This window comes from Salvia hispanica, chromosome 1 (genome assembly GCF_029641045.1).
Source record: "Salvia hispanica isolate PSC_SH4W2 chromosome 1, Shi_PSC_v1, whole genome shotgun sequence".
NCBI lineage: Eukaryota > Viridiplantae > Streptophyta > Magnoliopsida > Lamiales > Lamiaceae > Salvia > Salvia hispanica.
The window spans coordinates 49,202,190-49,227,381 of NC_142692.1; the positions used below are offsets into that span (position 1 = coordinate 49,202,190).

The 25,192-nt window shown below is 43.2% G+C and overlaps 1 long non-coding RNA gene across 1 annotated transcript; it reads right to left on the bottom strand.

Annotated features, from left to right (window-relative positions):
* Positions 1–21,851: 21,851 nt before the first annotated feature.
* On the bottom strand, positions 21,852–23,865 carry LOC125224336 (uncharacterized). The gene is made up of 2 exons (XR_007176859.2): positions 23,538–23,865; positions 21,852–22,625 (listed from the first exon to the last, which is right to left on the bottom strand). It is a non-coding gene; the product is annotated as an uncharacterized LOC125224336 (long non-coding RNA).
* Between the last annotated feature and the right edge of the window lie 1,327 nt (positions 23,866–25,192).

The following is a 25,192-nucleotide window of genomic DNA, read 5'->3' on the forward strand; positions in this document are numbered from 1 at the left end:
ACGGAAGATGGTGGGCAGACAAACGGTGGAACAGAGATGGAGGCCGGACGACAAGGTAACGACAACCCTAACTCTGAGGGTGAGAGAGATGCTGAGGGGGAAATCCCTGTTATAGAAGACGTTGCGGAGGGGGAATCCCCTATTGTGGAAAGGACTGTTGAGGGGGAAACCCCTGTGGTGGTAGAAGTTGCTGAGGGGGAAACCCCTTTTCAAACGTTGGTAGTTGAGGGGGAAACCCCTATGGAAACTGGGGATGAAACCCCAACTGATTTCAGGGGTACGACCCCTGAGCCCATGGAAGAGGGGATGACCCCAAGTGATGTCAGGGGGGAAACCCCGATGGTGGATGATGTGGGGGAAACCCCGAGAAAACTTGTGGAAGAGACAGATCTATACATTACTGGAGTACCAGAGCCCACTGAGGAAGGGCTGAATCTGATTGTGGACCTAGTGGATGACCAGGAAGAAAACGAACCCCAAGTGGACAAGAGGACATAGAGGAGACGAGCCAGGAGGAGTCTGCTCGATGAAGTTGATGACTTAGTTCCTACGGAGAAAGAGGAGTTCCCTGCCCGAGGGACAGATGCTGAAGAGGCAGAGGAATGTCGCCTGGTCAGTGAGAGAGCGAGAAAAGGAAAGGCAGCGGCGACCACGTCTACACAGTCAAGGAAAGCTCCCTTCGTCCAGGAGGTTGAGGAGACCCTTTCCCCAGTAACCGAAGATCCCTCTGCCGAGGAACAAGACAAGCCTACCCATGAGTCCGACTCTGAACTTGGGGAATCTGAAGAGGAATTTGTCCCGGGACGACCGGAGATATGGCTGACTAAGGAACTGCTAGAGTCGATGAGGCAGTTCGACGATCAGAAATGGGCCACAGTGTACAAGGAACGATGCAGTGCAGGGAAAATGGCTAAGTGTGGGAAGCATTACAACCCCAAGGAACTTCGGATGATTGCATGCGATGAAGATTTCTGCGCATGTATCTATTCAATAGGGTTCGAGTGGTTGCTAAAGCACAACCAGGAGAAAGTACCGGTGGACCTAGCACGGGAGTTTTTCTCCACATTCTGACTGAAGAACACCTCTGACCTTGATGCGGACTCCATAACTTTCAGGCTCTTTAATGAAGAACACGAGATGAGCATCCGGGATTGGTCCTTGAGGATGAGGCTGTTCACCAAGGCTGAGGATGATGGAGGAATATGGAACGAGAGAATGATCGGTGTGCCAAAGAATACGCCGGGATTCAGAGTACAAGCAGCATGGGAACTAATCACTCACTCGAAGGCATGGGCATTCAAGTCAAGCTATTCCAAGGGTTCTCACATCGAGGACAGAATCCTCCGTTTTGCTCAGACGTTTATCAGCTACAACTTAATGGGAATTGCAAATTCAGCTCTTACAACTACCGACCTTTATTTCACTTGGTGCATGGCAAAGGGCGTTAAGGTACATCTGGGTTATTGGCTGGCTCAAGCATGTCATCTCGACATATGTATACCTGCCACCTCCTAGGCGCCTACCTCCAGCGGAACGTTGAAATGAATATAGCCAAAGCCGCACCCTTGGTCGTGATGTGCGAGCCCCCTGAGGTTTTCAGTGTTGAATACTTTTTCAACAAGGGGTTGCTTCAAGCGCACAGAAAACAAACCTTCTTCTACACGGTAGGAGATAAGGTGAAGGCGGAGACAGAGGAGGTTGCGGAGGCCATGCCGAGTGAAGAAGTTGAAGAGCTGCGGAAGGATGTTCAGGATGTGAGAAAAGAAATGCAGATGATGAGAAAGGAAATGGTGAAGGAGCTTGGGGGGATAAGGAAAGAATTGAACGGGAGCTGGGAAGAGGTGAAGACCCTGCGGGGCAATATTGCAGACTTGGCAGTGAAGTCCGCTAAGCAAAACGAGCGCATGACGGAGGCTGTGGACCTTGTAATGAAGATGATGAAATGGTTGCAGAAGACACTCCCCTTGACCCAGTCGAAGGTAACTCCTGGGTCCAGCAGCGAGGTCAAGTAACCAGTCCAGAGCAGTCCCTCCGTCCAGCGACCACCGCAACCGCTCAAGCAGATGGTCTCCCCACCCGTACCCAAGCAAGTATCAATCCCAACAAAATCAAAGTCCGTCATGATCAGGAAGCCAGTATCTGACCAACCAGAACAGGAAGAAGAGGAGATGGAGCAGCCGGCAAAAAAGAAAGTGAAGATTACCCGACCCGGAATCCCACCCCAATCTGGCTCTCGAGGGAGCCAGCCCCGGAAGTGAATCACCCCCAGGACCAAGTAACTTTTAAATTTTGTTCTCAGTTATTTTTCTTTGTTTTTGTTGTTTGTTTGTTATTTGCACTCTGTGGTTGTCTTCTCCCACTTAGCCCAATGCTTGGTCTAAGTGTGAGAAGTTTATGTTTTCTGTTTTGTTGTGTCTTCTCCCCTTCATAAACTGTTTGTTGAGTGTTGCATTGATCTCTCTGTTTCCCCCCTTCACGACGATGGCTTGGGGACAAGCTTGAGTGAAGTGGGAGGGGAAGAGGAGTCAATGCATGTAATTGTCAGCATGATAAGAGTCTTTAGGTCTAGTTTTTGTTTGTGTCGCATGAGCTAGTGAATACAATACGACATGATCTTCTTAGTGAAAGTAATTGAAAATAGGAGGTATTTCAACTTAGAAGCCTTTTTCTTTAATAAGCCAAGTCAATCTGAATGAAGTAAGAACGATAGAGGATGCCTTTACTTACTTAGTTGTGAAGCCCCACTATAAAAGCGAGTTATAAGCCTTAAATAACTTCGAGCTAACACATGTAAAGGGGCCGCCACTGAGTGCTTAGGGAGAGAGTCATGAAGGAGAAAAAAAAGGGGAATTGGGTTATGAAGGTATAAGCTGGACGAAGTCCAGGAAAAAGAAGTAATAAGCTAGACGAAGTCCAGAGGAGAGAAGAAGGAAATGGAGGAATAAGCTGGACAAAGTCCAGAGAAAAAAAAAAAAGGAGAAAGGGAAAGAATAAAAAAAAAAAAAAGAGAGAAGGAGGTATAAGCTGGACGAAGTCCAGGGGAAAGGTAACTAAGGGCAGGAACAATAATAACCTGACCCAGGAAAGAGGAGGAAACTCTTATAACCCGACGCTTCAGTGGTATGGAAATAACTTAAGAGAGAATCGATCCTAACATCCCTGGTGAGGAATGAGTGATTGAGTGAATCCAACAATTGGGTTAATAAGAGGCTATCTTGACGAAGTGACAGATTGGCTAGGTAGAGAAGGGAAAGGGCCTATTTGGAGGATTGCAGCCTGTTGGATTGACCTTAATCTTGTGGGGACGATTGCCTAAAAGTTGAAACTAACTCATGCATATGTGTTTATATGTTTTCATTTGTTTTAAGTGTCTATATTTGTGCGTCAGTTATGTCTAGGTCTAGGAGTCGAGGATAACCTTGCTTGAAATTCACCTTATTCTTTTTTTTTTCTTGTCGTTATACTTGAGGACAAGTATGGTTTAAGTGTGAGCAGTTTGATAAGGCTAATTTTATACATCGGTTATGTGGTGAAAAGCACTATATTTTACTGGGTCTAACACAGTTTTTAAGCCAGGTGTGTGACGAAATCACTAGATCCAGGAAGAGCTGAGGAAACGGACTAGCGAAGGAAATGAAAGAAAAGTGAGCAGAACTGAAGGAAAAGGAGGCTAGAAGAAGGGAGTCAATAGCTGAGGGCAACAAAGACTATCTATACCTCGTTGGGCCCCACTTCAATGCCTATAAATAAAGGAACATGCACTACACAAAAAGGACGGATTTTGCTCTTAGCTCACACACAACACACACACTTGGGAAATGGGAGTTCTGGGGTAGTTTAGGGTTCTAAGGGTTTCATCTTCTGAGAAAGTCAGTCGTAACACCATCCGCGTGAAGGGCGAAGAAACAATCTTCTTTCATTCTGTTTTTGCACTTTATTTCGTTGAACTTCGCATTTTGGAAGTCAATTTGGTTGTTGCTGTTACAGATTATCTATGCATTTAGTTTCTGTCATGATGTTGTTTATCTTGTGATGATCTACGCTGATTTAATTTTGTTTGAAGTTTTATCTCGGTAGTTGTTTGTTAATCTCTGTTTTGGTCAGTTCTGTGCTTGATCTGGGGAATTCGGCTGTGGATCTGTGTTGTTGTTGTTGATCGGAGGTTGTTTGTTGAATCTGAAGCTATTGATTTTCTTTTGGCCGGAGTTGTGTCGGATGCTTGGATCCGGAGTGGATTAGCATCCGAGGTTGGATCTGAACAGGGGAAATCTAGTTGTGCATGGATTTTGAGTTTTCTGTTTACCTTCTGTTTTACTTCGTCTAGTAGCCGTAGATCTGTTTAGTTCCTAATTGTTCTTCATCAAATTGCTTAAATCCAGTCTGCTTTGTTTTCTGATTACGCTTCATACCTGTTTCTACTAAGTTTTGATGCAATTTGATTTGAAGAAGATGATGTCGCTGTTAGTTAGTACTTTAGTTAGTTGTTTTTCCAGCTTTTCGCCCGTACTAACAGCGACATCATCTTCTCCAATATTTATCACGAAACAACCGGTTAAAACAGAGCAAAATGAAGATCGAAGCAAGCGAACGAAATTAAAACGATAGAAATGAAGAACAGGTAAAATTAAAGCAGATCTACTTGATGGGACTGGCGGCGGAAGCGCTCACATAAATCAATTACATAATAATTCAGATCTATTTAGCGGATTATTTAGACAAATTCTATTCGCGTAATTATCACATGTTTCATGCTCATAACTCAAATAATAACATGCTTTAAATTAATTGAAACCTAAAACATGCTTTTCTAAGGTTTAGCCATTATACCTTGATGATTCTCCAAAGAATCGAAGATGGCTAGCGCCTTCTCCACGTGAAGATCTTTTAGTACAAAACCACGGATCTTCTGACTGGTTCCCGGACTGTGAACTGATATCAGGGTGGGCTGATCTCACCAGCGCACTAGGACTTAAATAGAGAAGACATAAATCCTTTCCCACGGAGGAGAAGAATTCGACCACTCCTAGGACTAGGGGGGCTGAAAATTTGAGAGAAAATTAAGTGTATTTTCTGTCTCCTTTATTCTCCTATTTATAATAAGTCACATATTGGGCCTAGTCAGGGATCTATGGAAGGCTTTGGATATGGGCTCCTCCAATTAGCTTTTTACTAATTAAATTAAACCCAATTTAATATAAGCTAAAAATTGGAATATTACGAGCAGCCACTACAAAAGTAATACTGCACTCCCCACTCAAATCCGAAATTACAAGTACTTTGGGTTTCCAGTACTTTATATTTATTTCCCGCGCTTAAGATAGAAACATCCATTAATTAATTATTGTCTGCTATGGACTTAATTAATTAATATCTTATTTATTCCAAGAGAGGACTCAGCAAGAAAAACTTATTTATTATACATAGAGTAATTAAACTCCAACTAGCTAGGTTCCGAATAATAAAACCTTATTTCAAGCTTCTCTTGAGGATGTTATCAAACGAGACTCACCTCGCGCACGATTCAACATAATAGCAATCCTAGCACCGCTAGATATTAATCACCACTACCCAATATACCAAGCTTATTGGGTTACGAAAAACCCGCACCATTTGGTAAGTCAAAGTAGTGCATAATCAATACCGTATGCTCAATGCTAACGTACATTGATTGAGAAATAATTTACGAGACCTCGTCTTTCAGTAGATAGCATAAAGACTGTCTCGCTGTTAGATCCATTCAGTGCTATACCACACCAACGTCATCTTATTTCAGTAAGGCTTAGAAATAATCGGACTGACATTGCAACCTTTCACGATAGGTAGTCTAAGCCTATCTAGGTTGTGAAATTATTCTTTTTCTTTGTTTAGAACTAACCGTGTTACCTTAAAGTGGACGACGCCCACAACCGGTCTACTAAAACAAAGACTTAGACTTTGTTAAGTTACTTATACATTTAAATATGCAATAAACATCCATTAAATGTAAAACATAACAGAATTATGACAAAAATAATCTGTTTATTCATTTGGAAAATAAAATAAGAGTTTTAACAGTATTCAATCACTCGAAAGGTGATTTCTAGTATACAAACTCTAACACTACTACTACTAGACGAAGCAAAGCAAGAATGCAAAACTTAAACAACAAAATCAAGTGAAAACAAGCAGATCCATCCACGAGACGCTTAATCCACTTCGGATCCAAGCCATCCACAATAATCAAACATCATTTCCATCTCCGATCCTCACAAGTTTACGTAGATTCAACCGATCAACAACAAATTTCTTACAAACCAGCTCCAAACTCAAATCAACCAACAATAATCAGTAAATCAAACTAACAGCACCACAATAAAGCAAACGAAACAAATTTAGTGACATCCATTCCAAAATATGAAGTATTCAACGATGATAACGAAACAGAGCCGAGCCTCGAACAGCGAGGACTCGGCGAGTACGAGAAATGAAGAGAAAAGCAAAAGATGATTGTTTCTTCGCCTCCGTAGAGACGGTGTTGCGACACTATCGAACTGAAATGTGAACGCCCGCACCAAATTCCCCGTGAGTGTGTGTAGAGAAGTGAAAACTAAGCTAAGAGCTGAAAAAGTGATGATCCTCATGTCAAGCGCATGCTCTTATTTATAGCGGACAAAGCTTCTAGACTGTTCCTGCAATCTCCATTTTGCCCTCTGATTTGATGCTCCTCAGTCTATTGGCTCTTCCTTTTTTTCTGCTCAATTTTTCCGCTAGGTTCTTCTCCCCGACAATCTTCATTTTCTTCCTGGGGTTAGCGGTTTCTCTACACACCTGACTTATAAAACCTTGTTAGACCCATGAAATCACAGAATTTTACCCCATAACCAATGCATGAAATTAGCCTTATCAAACTTCTCACAGTTAAAACATACTTGTCCTCAAGTATAAAGACAAGAAAAGAGAAATAAGGCGTATTTCAATGCATGGTTATTCCCTGACCAAAGAGAATTCCTAGACCTAAACACTAACATACGAAAGAAAAAAGAAAAGCCAATAACACTTAAGGAAAATAAAACATATAGGAATGAACTAATTCAAATTTTTAAGCAGTCGTCCCCACAAGCTTAAGGTCGATCAAATAGTCTACACACTCCAATTCCTCCCCTTCCCTTTATCTACCTAGTCGGTTTGTCAGCTTGTCCAGATAGCCTATAGCTTGCTAATTGTGAGATTCGCTCGATCACTCATTCCTCACCCGGGATGTTAGGACGATCGCTCATAGTTAGTTCCTGCTACTGATGCTTCGGGTTATGAGAATTTCTCCTTCTATCCTCCTTTCCTAATATTTTCTCTTTTCTTCCCTGGACTTCGTCCAGCTTATACCTCCTCTTTTCCTGGACTTTGTCCAGCTTATTCCTCCAGATTACATTTTTTTCTTCTTCTCTTTTTTTTTTTTATTTTCCTCCTCTGGACTTTTTCCAGTTTATACCTCCAGGTTTGAAATTCATTCTCTTTTGTTTTTTCTATTTTTTTAATAACTCCTTTCTAAATTCTTCTCCCTAAGCATCAGGTAGCAGCCCCTTTTATCATGTTAGCACTCAATGTTAAGGCTTTTAACTCACATTAGTAGTGGGGCTTCACAATTAGGTCAGCTAAGGCACCTTCTATCGTTCTTGCCTCCTCCAAACCGATTTCAATCTTATAAAAGGAAGAGGCCTCAAAGTTGCGTGCATCCTATTCTCAATTACTTTTACTAAGGGAATCTTGTCTTATTATTATCACTAGTTCATGTTAACACATAGATCCTAAAAAAAAAACTAATTCCTAGACTTAGAGAGTCTAACACATGCTGAGCACACACTGCACTAACTCTCCCATCCCCTCCCACTTCACTCCAGCTTGTTCCCAAGCTATCCTAGTGAAGGGGGGAAATGAGGGAGTTGGTGCACACAATCAAAATAAAACATAATAAAACTTCTCACACTTAGACCTAGTAACGGGCTAGTTGGGAGAAAAACAAAGACATAAAACAGAAAATATCATACTGAATATAAACCAAAACTTCTCACACTTAGACCAAGAATTGGGCTAAGTGGGAGATAACCACCTAATCACAAGAAAAACATGCTAAAGAAACATATAAACTTCTCACACTTATACCAAAGATTGGGCTAAATGGGAGAACACACAAGAAAACAATTAAACATGCTCAGCAACCATGCTGCTGCTGGGAGGAACTTCCTGGACCGGGCTGCCGCTTCTGCTTGATCTGGGAAAACATCTCTCCCAACCATTCTGCCATTCTCTTCATAAGCTTGACCGCTTCGGTCATCCTCTCATTCTAGGCAGATGATCGTCCGACCAGGGTATCCAAACTCCCCTTGATCTCCTGTAGCGCCTTCTTGACTTCCCCAATATGACCTCTCACCTCAGCCATCTCCTTCCGTACCTCGACCAAGTCCACAGTCATCACATCTTCCACCAGCTCCGGTTCACGCTTCACCTTGTCCACGTTGGCCCCTATGTCGTAGAAGCACAACTCCTTCCCTTCCAAGTGTAAGAGCCCTTTGTTGAAAAAGTACTCCATGTTGAATAGCTCCGGGGGCTCACACATTGTAACACTCGGCTCTGCCTTCCCAATCTTCATCACGAAGTTGCGCTCTATGTAGGCGCCTAGAAGGTGGCAGGTGTACATGTGGTGGGAAGGGTTGGCAGTCATGTGATGGCAGGCCTGGGCTAACCAATACCCAAGGTGAACCTTGATGCGTTTAGACATGCACCATGTAAAGTAGAGCTCGGTGGTGGTGATGCTGAAGCTGGCCGTGCCCATCAGATTGTACCCGATGAATTCCTGGGCGAAATGGAGAAGATGGTCGGTGATGTGGATCCCTTTTGATATGCTAGTTTTGAAAATCCCACTCCTATCGTGTTTCAAATATTCCCAGGCACTTTGTGATGAGAATCCAGGAGTGTCTCTCGGTGGGCCGTATGCTCTATCATCCCAAATTCCTTCGTCATCCTCGGCATTTGTAAATAGCCCCATCCTAAGAGACCACTCCCTTACACTCATTGTATGCTCGATGGTGAAAAGATGGAAGGAGATGGAGTTCACATCTGGATCGGTAGTTGCCTTGAATCTGAAAGTAGAGAAAAATTCCCGGGCCGCTTCCACTGGCACCTCCTGTTCGCTATGGTTCAGAAGCCACTCAAAACCTATTCCCTTGATGTGGCCAAGGAATTCTTCCTCGTACTCTATCCCCCTCAGCGAAGCCCTGTCATATCTCTTCCCTGATTTGGCCAGTTTCCCAACTGCACTTCGATCCTTGTACGTTTGTGTCCTCTTTGAGTCGTTAAACTTAGACATAGACCCCAAGAGCTTCTTCGTGATCCAAATCTCCTCTCGCTCATAGTTAGAGACCTCTTCTTCTCAGACTCTATCTCTGTCTCAATGTCGGCTTTACCAGGTTCAGGAGCTTTAGGCAACGCACGCGGAGATTCCCTGACTGAGAGGAGCCTCTGTGACTTCCTAGGCCGATGAGTAAGGGCTGTCTTTCCTTTCCTCTTGCGCTCCTTGGCCATTCGACACTCTTCTGCGGCGTCCATTTCCTCCTCAAACTCAGGAGTTTCTTCCTTCTGCATACTCGTGGCTCCTGGGCCAGGAACCCTGATCCCCTTCATCGATTTCATCTAGCACGCGCTTCTCTTTGCTATCCTCCTTGACTCCCGCAGATCAACCGATAAGTCTTCAGTTACCTCCTCCAGATCTACTACCTCCAACGGCCCGTCCTCTTCGGGCCTCTGTTCTGTAACATCAACGGGGACCTCGTCCCCTCTAGAATTCCTAGGGATTTCTCCCTCAGCACACATAATTGGGGTTTTCCCTGTAGATTTATTCGGAGTCTCATCCTCAGGTTTGTTAGGGATTTCTCCCTCAGATATAATTGGGGTTTCCCCCTCAACGAGCAAAGTCGGGGTTGCCCCCTCAAAATCAAATGGGGTTCCCCCCTCCACATACAAATTCGGGGTTTCCCCCTCCACATTCTTAGAAACAGGGGTTTCCCCCCACAGATTGAACCACAGGGGTTTCCCCCTCCACCAATTGTAAAGCAGATGCGTTACCTTCCCTCGCGATTCCATCCAAAGAGCAATCCACCGCCATCCTGTCAATTTCGTCTGCAAATCCGCTGACGCTTTCCTCCTCGAGTCCGCTGCCACCTTTTCCCTGTTTTGCAATGTCTGGGCTCGGCCCAGTTTCTGCATGCGTCTGATCTAGGGTTTTGGAATCCCCTAGGTTTGAACTCGGTGGTTGCGCCTTTGATTCATCTAGGATTGCCTGCGGTTGCTGACGAAACATCGAGAAACGGGAGAAAAGTCTCTCGGCCTCCTCTTTACTTCCGAACTTCTCCTCCAGTTCCTTCAAGAATGCTTCCTCATCGGGACTTTTGACGGCAGAGGAATCTAGCACAGAAGTCGGGTTCCATTCTGAGCGTATATCGAGCACCAAGAAAATCGGCTGAGCCGGTGGTTGCTCGGACGGTAGTCTGGCGGCGGGGTCTTCCTTCTTCACGATGGATTCTTGTGTTTTCTTCATGGTTAACTGCAAAACTCACAATATCTGGGTGGATTCGATTAGGGTTTGAAAAACAAATTATTTGAGAGAATAATTATTTGAGAGAGAGAGTTGTGAAAGTGGAGAGAGAAGTGACCGGTTGAAAATATCTTCGGGCTTTTCAGAGTGGCAGGCGAACGGTTGCGATATGAGGTAAGCAACCGTACGTTCCTCGAAAAGCGGAATTCGAAATTCCAAAATCAACCGTCTTCCCTCCAATTTGCATGACTCTTCCTCCCCGTAGTAACAAAAGAAATGAAACACCAAATTCTCGGGTCGGAGATCATAAGTGACAAAACAATTTCCCTAGGGAGTTTGGTGCTTCGAAAAAAAATATTTTTGGGAAAAACATTTTTTTAATTTGTTTGGGTTTTCTTATATTCGAAAGCAACTGAACTAGGAATAAATTTTTGTTCCCCACTTTACCTGACCTAGGAATTCATTGAGGATATCCACTTGCCTGACCATCTTAAGAAATAATAGCAGATGCATGTAGTGGCGTATCTTCCACCACATGCATATCTATATTATCTTTGTATACCTTCACTTTGTGCCCATTTACTAGGAAAGGAACTGAGTTTGGGGCGCTCCCTTGAATCTATACAGCTCCATTTGCTGGAAGGCCAATGATCGTGTATGGCCCTATCCACTTGGATTTTAGCTTACCAGGCATTAGCTTCAGCCGGGATTGAAAAAGGAGTATTTTCTGCCCTACCCGAAGTTCCTTGACTCGGAGATTCTTATCATGCCAGTGTTTGGTTCTTTCTTTATACCACATGGCCGAGTCGAATGCCTCCAGTCTTAGCTCCTCCAATTCCTGTAGCTGCAGTTTCCGTTCCACTTTACAGGCTTGTGTCTTCATGTTCATCTCTTTAACGGCTCAGTAAGCTTTATGTTCCACCTCCACGGGTAAATGGCACATTTTCCCGAACACCAATCTGTACGGTGACATCCCAATTGGTGTTTTGTAAGCAGTTCTATACGCCCAGAGAGCATCGTCGAGGTGCTTACTCCAATCTTTCCTTGTGGTGTTCACCGTCTTTTCCAATATATTCTTGATCTCTCTGTTCGAGACTTCTGCCTGACCATTCGACCGGGGATGATAGGGTGTAGATAACCGATGATGTACACCATATTTTCTCATCAAAGCTTCTATTGTGCGGTTACAAAAGTGCGTTCCCTGGTCCGAGATGATGGCTCTGGGCACCCCATACCTATTGAAAATATTGGTCCGCAGAAATTTAGCTACCTCCTTTGACTCGCAAGTGGGTGTAGCCTTTGCTTCTATCCATTTGGATACATAATCCACTGCAACCAAAATGTATGTATTCCCATTGGAAGATGGGAAAGGGCCCATAAAGTCCATGCCCCAAACATCAAAAATCTCAAACTATTATCGGAGTCTGCGGCATCTCATCTCTTCTAGAAATTCCCCCGGTCAGTTGACATCTTTCACAGACTTGACAAAATTCAAAAGAGTCCTTGTTCAAAGTCGGCCAATAAAACCCACTGTCCAAAACCTTCCTGGCAGTCTTCCTCGGTCCAAAATGACCCCCACAGGCTAAGGCATGGCAGTGATTTAGGACATCTGTCTGTTCCCACTCCGGGATACATCGTCGGATAACCTGATCCGAGCACATCTTCCAGAGGTAGGGATCATCCCAGAAGTAGTATTTGGCTTCACTCTTCAGCTTCATTTTCTTGGCTCGGGAAATTTCCTGGGCCATGGCAGTTCTCCAGTGACTAAGTAATTAGCCAGGTCAGCGAACCATGTCTCTGTATTCATCGGGCGTTTCCCTCTGTCTGATGTTCCTAGACCTGTTACTGTGAACACTGCTTCCCAATCAATAGACCTAACAGACTTCCATATATAATAAAGATGTTCCTCGGGGAAGGCATCAGGTATAGCTTCATCCGTATCCCCTTGGAATATTCGGCTTAAATGATCTGCAACTTTGTTCTCCGTCCCTTTCTTATCTTTTACCTCCCAATCAAATTCTTGCAGCAACAACACCCATCTAATCAACCTTGGCTTAGACTTCCTCTTGGCCAGGAGATACTTAATCGCATCATGATCAGTGTAGACTATTACTTTCGACCCTAATAGATACGGTCGAAATTTCTCGAATGAGTATACCACTGCTAGCATCTCTTTTTCTGTGGTATCATAGTTCTTCTAAGCCTGGTTGAGGGTCTTCGAGGCATAAAAGATAACATAGCTTTTCCCATCAATCCTCTGACCTAGGACCGCTCACACTGCAAAATCACTTGCATCGCACATCACTTCAAAGGGGTAATTCCAGTCTGGTGCGCGGATTACCAGGGCTGAGACAAGTCTATCCTTTAGCATCTGGAACGCCTTCTTGCATCCTTCATCAAAATCAAACACCACATCATTATGCAAGAGATGCGTAAGCGGTTGAGCAATCTTTGCAAAATTCTTGATAAACCTCCAATAAAAACCTGCGTGACCCAGGAATCCTCTAACCTCCTTTTGATTCATGGGATAGGGTAGTTTCGAGATCACATCCACCTTGGCTTTATCCACTTGAATCCCTCTCTTAGAGACTACATGACCGAGTACTATTCCTTCAGGTACCATGAAATGACATTTTTCAATGTTTAAGACTAAATTCTTCTCCTGATACCTTCTCAATACTAGATCCAAATTGGCCAAGCATGCATCGAAGGAATCCCCATACACCGTGAAATCATCCATAAAAATATCAATGCATACCTCCAACAGGTCTGAGAAGATGCTCATCATATAATGCTGGAATGTTCCCGGCGCTTTGCATAATCCAAACGGCATTCTTCTATATGCATAAGTGCCAAATGGCCAGGTAAAGGTTGTCTTCTCCTGATCTTCCGGATCCACATATATCTGGAAGTATCCACTGTATCCGTCTAGGAAGCAAAAATATTGCTTTACAGCCAACCTCTCCAACATCTGGTCAATGAAGGGCAAAGGAAAATGATCCTTTTTAGTGGCTTCATTAAGATTCCTGTAATCAATACACATTCTCCATCCGGTCACCAATCTAGTAGGACCAACTCATTCTTGTCGTTTTAAACAACTTGTATTCCCGACTTCTTTGGCACCATGTGGACTGGGCTGACCCGTTCGCTGTCTGGAATCGAGTGAATAATCCCCAAGGATAGCAACTTCAACACCTCCTTCAGAACATCTTCCCTCATGTTTGGGTTTAGCTTGCGCTGTGGGTCTCTACGCGCCTTCACCCCTTCTTCCAGTCGGATGTGGTGCATGCGAAGATCATTCCCACCAAGTCGGAGAGCGTCCATCCTATGGCCTTCTTATTCCTCCGGATTACTTCCAGTAGATCATTCTCCTATTCCGCTGTCAAGTGGCTGCTGATTATTACTGGGAACGTTTCATCTTCCCCAAGGTAGGTATACTTCAGGGTCTCAGGTAGTTTCTTCAACTCCTTCTTTGGTGTGATGGCTTCCTGGGGCAGGGGTTTTTTCTCCAGACTTCTTGTTGCTATTTCATCCAAACTGGTTCCCTCGTCTGGACCTTTCACCCCGTAGACTCGAATGACAGTGGTTGGTGGCAAAATGCCATGATCGCTTTATTGATCTGTTCATCTGTCAGGTTCTGAGTTAATAGGGTTTCACACCATCCTGCCACCTCCTTATCAACAGACTGGCTCAGCTCCGAATTGTTAAACTGTTCCTGCATTAATTCAGTCTCAAGATATTCCTGGACCAGGGGGTTAATGATATCGACAGAATGCAAATTCTCAACATCCAATGTTTTTTCATGGCTTCATCGATGTTAAATGTGTATTTTCCCCCATGATAGTCCAGGCATATTGTTCCATCAAACACATCAATTATAGTCTTAGCGGTGCGTAAGAATGGCCTTCCTAAAAGCACTCCGCTAGACTCAGCAGATTCATTATCACTCATTTTTATTACATGGAAATCAGCTGGGTACAGGAAATCCTTGACTATCACATTCTCCAGCACACCCTCGGGTGAAATGCATGTTCTATTGGCTAACTGAATTACTACTTTCGTATCAACCAAACTTATCCCTATCAACTTCTTATATATCGAAAGTGGTAATACATTTATCGAGGCTCCTAGATCACACATCGCATGCTCAATTTTTATGTCACCCAAAGAAATGGGCAAAGTGAACATACCTGGGTCTGTGCATTTTGATGGCATCCTCCTCTTCTATATCACAGCCGACACATTTTCTCCAATCACTATTTTCCCGTCGGGCTTGGTTTTTTCCGCGATGAACTCCTTGATGAATTTACTAAATGTAGGCAGCTTCAAGGCTTGTAGGAAGGGGATGTTGATCTCCAGTTTGCCGAAAATCTCCATGAATTCTTCGGTGTCGTCCTTCTTCTTTTTGGCTTCCCCCCGATGAGGGAATAGCTTCATACGCTTCAATGTTCCTGTTGGACCTGGGATGAATGATTCACCGACTTTTTTCCTTCCTTTCTCAATCTACACTTCAGGCTCTGGGTCTAAGAAAAATGGATCAACCATCCGAGGAGTGGTTTCTCCAGATCCCCTTTTTGAAGACCGTCTTCTACTCTGATATTGCTTACCTCAGTATCCTCTAGGTTAGGGGTCTTGCCTTCCTCGCTCGTCAATAGAGGTGTACTCTTATCTTTTTTCATCACCGAACCTTTATAGCCCCGTCCTGACCTCAAACTTATCTGACTAATATTTGCCCGGTCATGTGGTTTCACTGAAGCAGGTATCCTCCCCTCGTGTCCCCTCATCTCATTCAACGAAGTGACTAATATTTGGCCAACATATCCATGGCAGATTTCTGCTCCTGTTGTGCATCTTGAATTTTGTGTACCACATCATTGTTTGTCTGCATATTGTTCTGTATGTGTTGATGAGAGCTGCTAGGTCGTGTACCATATCATCCAGATTCCTCGGAGGCTTATAGTTCGATTAATTTGAACATGACCCCTGATTGTGGCTCGGTCCGCTCCCCTGATTTGGGCGATAATTACCTTGACCTCCTTGATTGTTGCTAAACTGGTTCCCTGACCCTTGATTTCCCTGGTGTGTATGCTGGAAATTCTGATTGTTTCCCGTGGCGTTCCTCTGGTGTGGTGGCACATAAGAACTCCCTTGACTACTCTGGTTCCTGTTGTTCCAATTGGACTGGTCCCCTTGATTGCGATAACTCTAGTTATTTGGCCCTTCCTGATTTTTCCCTGACCAGTTAGAATTATGTTGGGGTCCGTCTTGACTGCGGTTAGGCCAGTTCTGCTGGACTTCTGCTGGACCTGGGTACGGTAGCTGGAGCTGTTGGTTTCCATCTGCCCACCTGAAACAGGGGTTGTCTCTCCATGGTGCCTCCTTGATCTTCCACTGATTCCAGCTTGTATTCTGATTATTTTGATCCCAATTCTCCATCGGGTGGTGGACAATAATAGAGCTGGAGTTGATTTTCCTCTGGACCCGGCGGTTATCCTTTCTCCTCCGAGGTCAAGGAATCCTTTTTCTCAATTGCACTCAGAAGAACCATCTCCAACCGATCTATCTTGTTCCCCAACTCCTTCTCCTTCTTGTTCTTTAATTGCGTTGGCTGAACCTCTCCTCATGATACGGGGGTGGTCGTACGCCTTCTTTACGTCGATCAACCTTCCCAAAATCTCACGTGCTTCACTTGCCTTGTTCTTTGTAAAATTCCCCCCGCTCGAGGAATTCATTAAGTCATTCGACTCAGGATTAGCTCCTTCATAGAACAAGTAAAAAATCTCAGCCTCCATCATCCTATGATTGGGACAGGCGTCGAGCAGCCCCTTAAAACGAGACTAGTACTGACTCAATGACTCATCGTAATCCTGCTTGCATTCTTGAATCTTTTTCTTTAGGGCATTTGTTTTGTTGGACGGGAAGAAATAGTCCAAGAATTCTAGTTTGAAATCCTTCCATGTGTTGATCGAGTCTGGTGGAAGCCTCAGCAGCCAAGTATTAGCCTCCCCCTTAAGGGCAAACGGGACTGCACGCAGGTGGTAGTCCTCCTCAGTAGCCTCGTTGGGTCGCTTTTGGATACTGCACAGCTTACTAAACTCGTTTAGAAATTCGTAAGGACATTCATTCCTTCGTCCAGAGAATGTAGGTAAAACACCCAACATATTTGTCTTGATATCAATAGACCTCTGGCGCTGGTTCGAGACTATGGCATGGGCGGGTTCACCGTTCAGATGCGCGGTGAGTGAACCTATCTCCGGGTCAGGATCCTCCAAGTGTGCCATATCTACTTCTTCCTCTTCCTCGGTTTCGGAGTGCTCTGTTTCTGTAGACGACTTCGGGTCCTCTCCTCCTGACGAGTTCCACTCCTTCTCACTTTCTGATTCGAGTGGGAATGGATCTACTGTCGTAAACCCTGATCTAGTGGTGATGGTGGATGTCGATTCCTTAACCTGTCACCTGACTTGAGCGTCCTTTGACCCAGACGGGTTACTCCAGTTCCCAAATTGTGAGCCCTTGCTCATAAACTGCCAAGAAAAACAAATAACAGAAATTAAAACTATATACACCAAATCCTCAAACACGTAAACAAACTACGCCATCCATCCCCGGCAACGATGCCATTTGAAGAGTCTGATATAAAGTTACTGGTCAGGGAAAGAGTGTTCAAAAATTAATAAAGTAAACCCTCGGTCCTGGAAATCCGCTAGACACTGGGTCTAGGAACTCAGAGAACCTTGAGCTACCTGTCGTTGGGCACACAATCACTACCTTAACTCCCTCTTCAAAACCCTCAACCCACTTTAGCTAAGAAAACTAGTACAGGAAAGTGGGATCGAATCCACAGAGATGAATGCGTAAGTAAACATGTTCAAAGACCTAGACCTATTTTTGGCTGCTGCCATGCAATTTTTGGTCCAAACTCAAATCAACCAACAACACCACAATAAAGAAAACGAAACAAAAGTAGTGACATCCATTCCAAAATATGAAGTATTCAACGATGATAACGAAACAGAGCCGAGCCTCGATCAGCGAGGATTCGGCGAGTACGAGAAATGAACAGAAAAGCAAAAGATGATTTTTTCTTCGCCTCCGTAGAGACGGTGTTGCGACACTATCGAACTGAAATGTGAACCCCCGCACCAAAGTCCCCATGAGTGTGTGTAGAGATGTGAAAACTAAGCTAAGAGCTGAAAAAGTGATGATCCTCATGTCAAGCGCATGCTCTTATTTATAGCGGACAAAGCTTCTAGACTGTTCCTGCAATCTCCATTTTTCCCTCTGATTTGATGCTCCTCAGTCTATTGGCTCTTCCTTTTTTTCCGCTTAATTTTTCCGCTAGGTTCTTCTCCCCAGCAATCTTCATTTTCTTCCTGGGGCTAGTGGTTTCTCTACCACCTGGCTTATAAAACCTTGTTAGACCCATGAAATCACAGAATTTTACCCCATAACCAATGCATGAAATTAGCCTTATCACCCTTGATCGAAGATGATTGCCCTTGGTATCCCAAATCGGCTGAATATATGACTCTTGAGGAACTTGGTGACTTCTTTGGATTCACAAGTGCCAGTGGCTTTGGCTTCTACCACTTTGATACATAGTCGACTGCCACCAAGATGTAGGAATTCCCATAAGATGAGGGAAAAGAACCCATGAAGTCCATGCCCCAGATGTCAAACACTTCACAAACAATCACTGATACTTGCGGTATTTCATCCCTTGCGGAGATCCCACCGGTCAGTTGGCAACGTTCACAGCCTTTGCAGAACTCGTATACATCTTTGTTCAGAGTCGTCCAGTAGAATCCGCTATCCAGCACCTTTCTTGCAGTCTTCCTTGGTCCGAAATGTCCCCCACATGCCAAGGAGTGACGGTGTGTTAGTACATCCCGTTGCTCCCAGTAAGGAACACATCTCCTTATTACTTGGTCGGCTCCTGCCTTCCACAAGTATGGGTCGTCCCAGAAATAATACTTTGCTTCGCTCTTGATCTACATCCTCTGAGCCTTTGTCACATTTGGCACCATTGGTAGTTCTCATGTCACTAGGTAGTTGGCCAAGTCCGCATACCAGGTTTCCTGTCCTACTTTCTCCTTGCCCTTGGTTTTTGTGTTCTGCCCAGTAAGCCTCATTACTTCTTCCCAATCGATCTTTCTTGCGGAGAAAATCACCTCGCACAAACAAATGCTCTTCTAGGAATCGATCTCGCACATCCTCACTGTTCCCTTCTTGCACTATTCTGCTCAAGTGGTCCGCTACTTTATTCTCAACCCCCTTCTTGTCTTCTACTTCCCAATCAAATACTTGTAAAACAGGACCCATCTGATCAGTCGGGGTTTTGACTCTTTCTTCGTGATGAGATACTTAATGGCCACATGATCAGTATAGACGGTGACTCTGGATCCTAGTAGGTACTGCCTAAACTTCTCGAATGAATAAACAACGGCCAACATCTCTTTCTCGGTGGTGTCATAGTTCCGTTGGGCTTGATTCAAGGTCTTAGATGCATAGAATATCACGTACCTCTTCCCATCGACCTTCTGACCGTGTACGGCCCCCACGGCATAGTCACTAGCATCGCACATCACCTCAAAGGGGTGATCCCAGTTAGGAGCTCTAATGATCAGTGCAGAGATCAACTTTTCCTTGAGAAGGTTAAAGGCAGCCTTGCAATGCTCATCGAAAACGAACTCTACCTCATTCTAGAGGAGTCTGGTAAGAGGTTGGGCGATCTTGGCAAAATCTTTGATAAATCTTCGATAAAATCCAGCATGCCCCAGAAAACCTCTTATTCCCTTCTAATCAGTAGGGAAGGGTAGTTTGGATATGACATTCACCTTGGCTTGATCCACCTGGATCCCTCTTTCTGAAACCACGTGTCCTAAGACGATTCCTTCTGTAACCATAAAATGGCATTTTTCAAAATTCAAGACCAGACTCTTTGCTTGGCATCTTTCCAGCAAGACATCCAAATGTTGCAAGCATGAGTCGAAAGAGTCTCCATAGACCGTGAAATCATCCATGAAGATCTCTATGCAATCTTCAATCAAATCCGAGAATATGCTCATCATACATCGTTGGAAAGTACCTGGGGCATTGCATAGGCTGAAGGGCATACGCCTATACGCATAGGTTCCAAACGGACTGGTGAACGTGGTCTTATCCTGGTCCTCGGGGTTCACGTAAATTTGAAAGTAGCCACTGTAACCATCCAAAAAACAGAAGTACTTCCTCCTAGCCAGTCGCTCCAGCATTTGATCGATGAATGGCAGGGGGAAATGGTCCTTCCTGGTTGCAGTGTTCAGCTTTTGGTAATCTATACACATTCGCCATCCAATGACCAGTCTGGTGGGAACTAGCTTATTCCTCTCATTCTTAACCACCTGGATCCCTCAGTATATAATGCCCAGCGAGAGCAACTTCAAGATCTCCTTCAGTATCTCTTCCCGCATGTTTGGGTTCACCTTCCTTTGCGAATCTCGATGTGCCTTGGCTCCCTCCTCCAGCCTAATGTGGTGCATGCAGACATCCAGGCTTATCCCCACCAGGTCCGTAAGGCTCCATCCAATATCCTTCTTATTTTTGCTCAGCACGGTTAGTAGCCTTGCCTCTTGTTCTTCAGTCAGCCCGCTATTGATGATCACAGGGAACGAGTCTTCCTCCCCGAGGTAGGCATACTTAAGATTCGCTGGGGGTAGTGTGTCTGTAGGCCGAGGGTTCTTTTTAGAATCCTCCTTTTGCTCATGTTCACCATCTGATTTTTCTCCATACTGGCCGGTAGTAAAGCCCCTGCGGGTCCCGCTAGTTCCGACTTCTGACAGAATTCCGTAATTGCTCCTTCGATCTCCTCGTCAGTTAACCCTCGGCTACTGATCAGATCACACCATGCAGCTGTCTCCACATCAGCATGTGCATACACATCCAAGGCTTGGAGTTTTTCCTGCAATAATTCAGTGTCAAGAAATTCTTGGACTAGGGGGTCAATAACATCAACATAGCATAGATTTTCAGAATCTATTGGCTTTTTCATGGCTTCATTGATGTCAAAAACAAATTTCTCACCATTAAAGTCAATGCAGATTGTCCCCTCAGCCATACCTACAATTGTCTTAGCCGTTCTTAAAAATGGTCTTCCTAACAATATACCGCTAGACTCCCTAGATCCTGGTTCACTCATTTATTTACATAAAAATCAGCGGGATAAGTAAAGTCTTGTATCCTGACCAACACATTTTCTAACACACCCTCAGGATTTATACATGACCTATCAGCCAGTTGGATCAACACCCTAGTGTTTGACAACTTTACCCCCTTCAACCGATTATAAATGGATAACGGCATAACATTGATAGATTTTTACATCTCCAATTGTTATTGGTAAAGTAAACATACCTGGGTCAGCTCTCTTGGGTGATGAGTATCGACAGGCCAGAACGAGTGGTAATGAGTATCGTTCCTCGGGGAAGTATCCTTGGTCTCCACTGGCCAGGAGCCGAGCTTCTTCTCATAAACTAAAAAGAAAAAGAAAAGTAAAATTATAAACAATATATACACCAAAAAGATCACACACAATAACAGGTATGAACGCCATCCATCTCCGGCAATGACACCATTTTGAAAGTGCAGGTTTGTTTGGTTGGGTGTGTAAATGCAAGAGCGTAACCAACTGATCAGGATGAGATTCCCGACCTAGCTGAGTCATTGGCACGACAACCGGAACCTGGTATCAAACAAATTTCTTCAACCCACTTCTACTGGTTAGTATAATGGAGGTAAGGGTCGAATCCCACAAGGATGGATACGTTCGGATAACTGTGGTGATATTCCTGGGTGTTTTTGGTTAGCTACCATGCTTTTGTGGTTGGGATTCTACCTAGGCAAGAAATGAAGATGGTACTCTACTGGCTAGTAGGCGGGAAAATAACAGGCATGTGGTTGTGTTCGTGAAAATAAGGGACAAGGTATCTCAGAGACATGTGAAAAGTAGACAATTACTAAAAGAGGAAATTTAGACAACAAGGTATATCTGGTGGCTGGTTGGCTTTCTGACAGATCTGGAAGGTACAACTGAAAAGTATGAGACAAAAGCAAAAGTAACTAAAAAGCAAAAGTGGTCCAATGCAAAAGTTGATTTTGACGTTTTCTTCTTCACCAAGTATTAACAGAAATCATATGAACACAAACTCCATGACTAAACTCAGATTCATAATTTCAAACTCAAGATTAAAAGCGATAACTAAATCTAACTTTTCTAGGCAGAATGAAGCAAACTCAAACCAAAGAGACATTCAGAATAGAAACTTCATAACTTAAACGTTTGGATCTTGACCAAGTACTTCAAAAGGCAACAAAGATAAATTGTTTGCAACAGATCCAACGAAGAAAACAAGTAAAATTTAAACTAGAAAGCAAATAACGATTGTTTTGCCACTCCGGGCGGTGATACTGCTATACTACTACGACAAACTGGCTGGAACGGTAGAACGATGATTTCTCCAGCAGACTCTTGGACGTCAAGTGACCATAGCTGTGGTGAGGAACGAGAGACTGGCTAATGCTGAAGGACTGATCTTCTAGAGAGAATTCTACTAAGTGTGTATGAGAACCGAGAGCTTGCGAACTAAGAACTCTTTCTCTCTCTCCAAGTGGCTTCTTTTATAGGGAGGCTTGCCCTTGCTTTTAGGGTAGACTTCCTTCTCGATTTGACTTTTCTGCCCTTGCTAATGATCATCCCAGCTATCCTTCTTCTCCATCTCGAGCCTTTTCTATGGCATGCATCCTAGTCAGTATTTCATCCTTCTAGTGCTCTTTTCACTTGCGTCGCCTGAATCGTCTCCTACTGGCTTGGATCCCTTAACCTGAACACTTGAGCAACTGTTTTGCAGATAATACATGCATTTCACGACATACTGACCAGTAACCAAGGCTTAGAATACGACTTATCAGATATTAAATGTCCATTTACAGAATATAGTCATTTCTCTTCAAATAAGAAATGTACAAAATTGAGTTATGGCTTCGTCGCAAAGCTAGTATTCTATCTTCAGAAAACCCCAACTTCCTACAAATGATGGGACAAGTCAGAAACTACAGTAATAAGAATACAGTAACAAAAATAACTTTTGCCATCTTTAACCATAGTCAAGATGTGAATAATGCAACACTATTCACTGAGAATGACCTAAAGCCATCACATAGGTATATATGGCACGTTTATTAATTGAAAAGTATGTATATATGGGTGTATATAAATGAGAATTATTATTTTCTGCAAAATCTGCAGACAAGAAGCTTTTTTCAAGGGAGACATATTCCCAAAATCAGGAAGAGCGTTGAATAAGTTTACAATTATTTTCATTTCACGCGAGTGTCGGCAGAAATTAGTATAAGGAAGGAGAGTTGTGAAAATTTCAGTTTCATAACTTCTCCGAGGCCTAACTTTGCTACACACACCAAAATCCAGTTTCACACTTCTTCGACACACTCTCAGATTTCTTTCTACCAAAATCCTACACACCTAAAATCCCTTTTCGCCCAAAATTTTAAGCCAGTAGACAGAAAAGTTTTCCATCTTTCCTAGCAAGTTTTCAAGCAAGCATTTTTCAAGAAGGAGAATTTCAAGCAGAAGCACTTCTAAATAAACCTTTTATCGTTCTTTGAGGTAATGATTATCAAACCACGAGTTAAATCTTTTCAAGTTGTTATAAGCATGTCATGTTAGCATGAATTCATATAGAACATAGAATCACAACCAAGCATGCTCCTAGATAATCAATCTTCAAATTCATGTGCAAATTCATGCCGAGCCTAAGTTACATACTACTTGTGCAAAGTCTTGGAATCACATAAAAAGTAGAAAAAACTCCTAAATGTTTCTCTTTGAAAGACCAGCACCTTTGAAAATTTATAACGAAATATCTAGCCGTTCAAATGAAATTTCCTTCGGTCAAATGAATAAAGGAGATTTTTTTACCTTCCTTTAAAATTTCAAGACGATCGGGCAATGTTTGAACCTCCGATCGTATAGAAAATCAATGCTGCTACTGTAGAAACCGACAGTCACTTCCGAAATTAATTCTGGAAGATCTAACCGTTAATATTTGATCTCCTTCGGTAAGAATGATCCTTTATGAGTCTTCTACCTTTGGTTAAAATTTCGTGACGATCGGATATTATTTGAGCCTCCAATCGTAAAGAAAACTGGGACTATCTCTTGTTTTGCGAAAAATTAAAAAGAATGAGAAAGAGAGGTAGAGAGAGAAATGAAGAGAATTTTCAGCAAAGAGTGAGAGAAGGAGACACGATGAGGAAATAGGGAGGAATGGGATGTGTTGACTTATATATTAGGACACCCTTTTAACTTAAGTGGGCTCCGATAATTAAATGAGTTGAATCTTATAGTTCTTGTTGGAACTAGTACAAAGAAGCAGAAAAGTGAGCCAATTTCATCTTGCAAATAAATATTTTTGCTAAGATTTCTCTTGAATTAATTCAAGTAAGTGACTTTGTATGTTTTTCAAGTAAATCCTCGAATTTAGTAAATTAATTAATCTTTCGATTAATTAATACCAATAATTAAATCTTTGAATTTAATTAAAGTGAATGAGTTTATGAAAGAGAGAAGGAAAGTAGGATGCATATCCTAAGAGCACATCATCCGCTATTGTTATTTCCTTGAAGCTAAATAGTTTATTATCTTTTATTGGACAAGGTCCATCGCAAGGAATTTAACTCGAAGTGAATTAATATTGTCATACGGAGTAAGAAGCATACGAGGTGAACTTTCCTATCCTACAATGGATAAAAGTATAAAGAATTATTTTATGATGATTAAGTATGAAAATAATGTTGGCATGCCTTAAATGTTTTGTTTTATGTATAATGCCTATCTGTTTGGTTATACCGAATGTGCTATGCCAAATAAAGTAAGAAATCGAATTCGGGTCCCAGCAAGGGGGGAGTCCCTACTCGGACTAGTGTACACGTGGACCGTGTGTTATCGAGAGGGTTGGCCGATCCGGTGCCCGTGGAAAGTGGCCACTTTCCCGGCACATGAATGTTAAGGTGACCGTAGGAGAACACCATCTCTACGGCACAAGATGTTCAGATATGGCAAAGAACAGAAAGAATTGTGCAGTCGAAAAATGATTTTAGTAAGCTCAGGTCTTTTCAATAAAACCCCTGAGTGTTACTATGATGATGGCTTGACAATAATTTTCAAATGTATATGTGAGTACTTTTATACTCAGCCCTGCATGTATTTCTAAATGTGCAGGTTGTGAGCTGTGATGGAGTGTCGGGTGCTAATTAAACCAGACCTATCTATATTTCCATTCAATACTCTCGGAGGTTCGTGTCTTCATACATGGAACCGCGTTCAGTTCCTTCCGCTGTGAAGCAGGTGAAATCCATTATATCTCTAAAGACTCTGATAACTAGCCAGTATATTGTATGGTCACTGACTCGAGTCATTGTGATCGAGCCATTCTATTCATGTATTCACCGTTTATACTCTACAAACATAAAGTTCAACCATTAAATCCTTCTTTTCGTACTCAACTCATATTCTTAATATCCACCACAATCACGATATATCGAACCTTGCTATAATTAGCAAAGTTGGGTCGT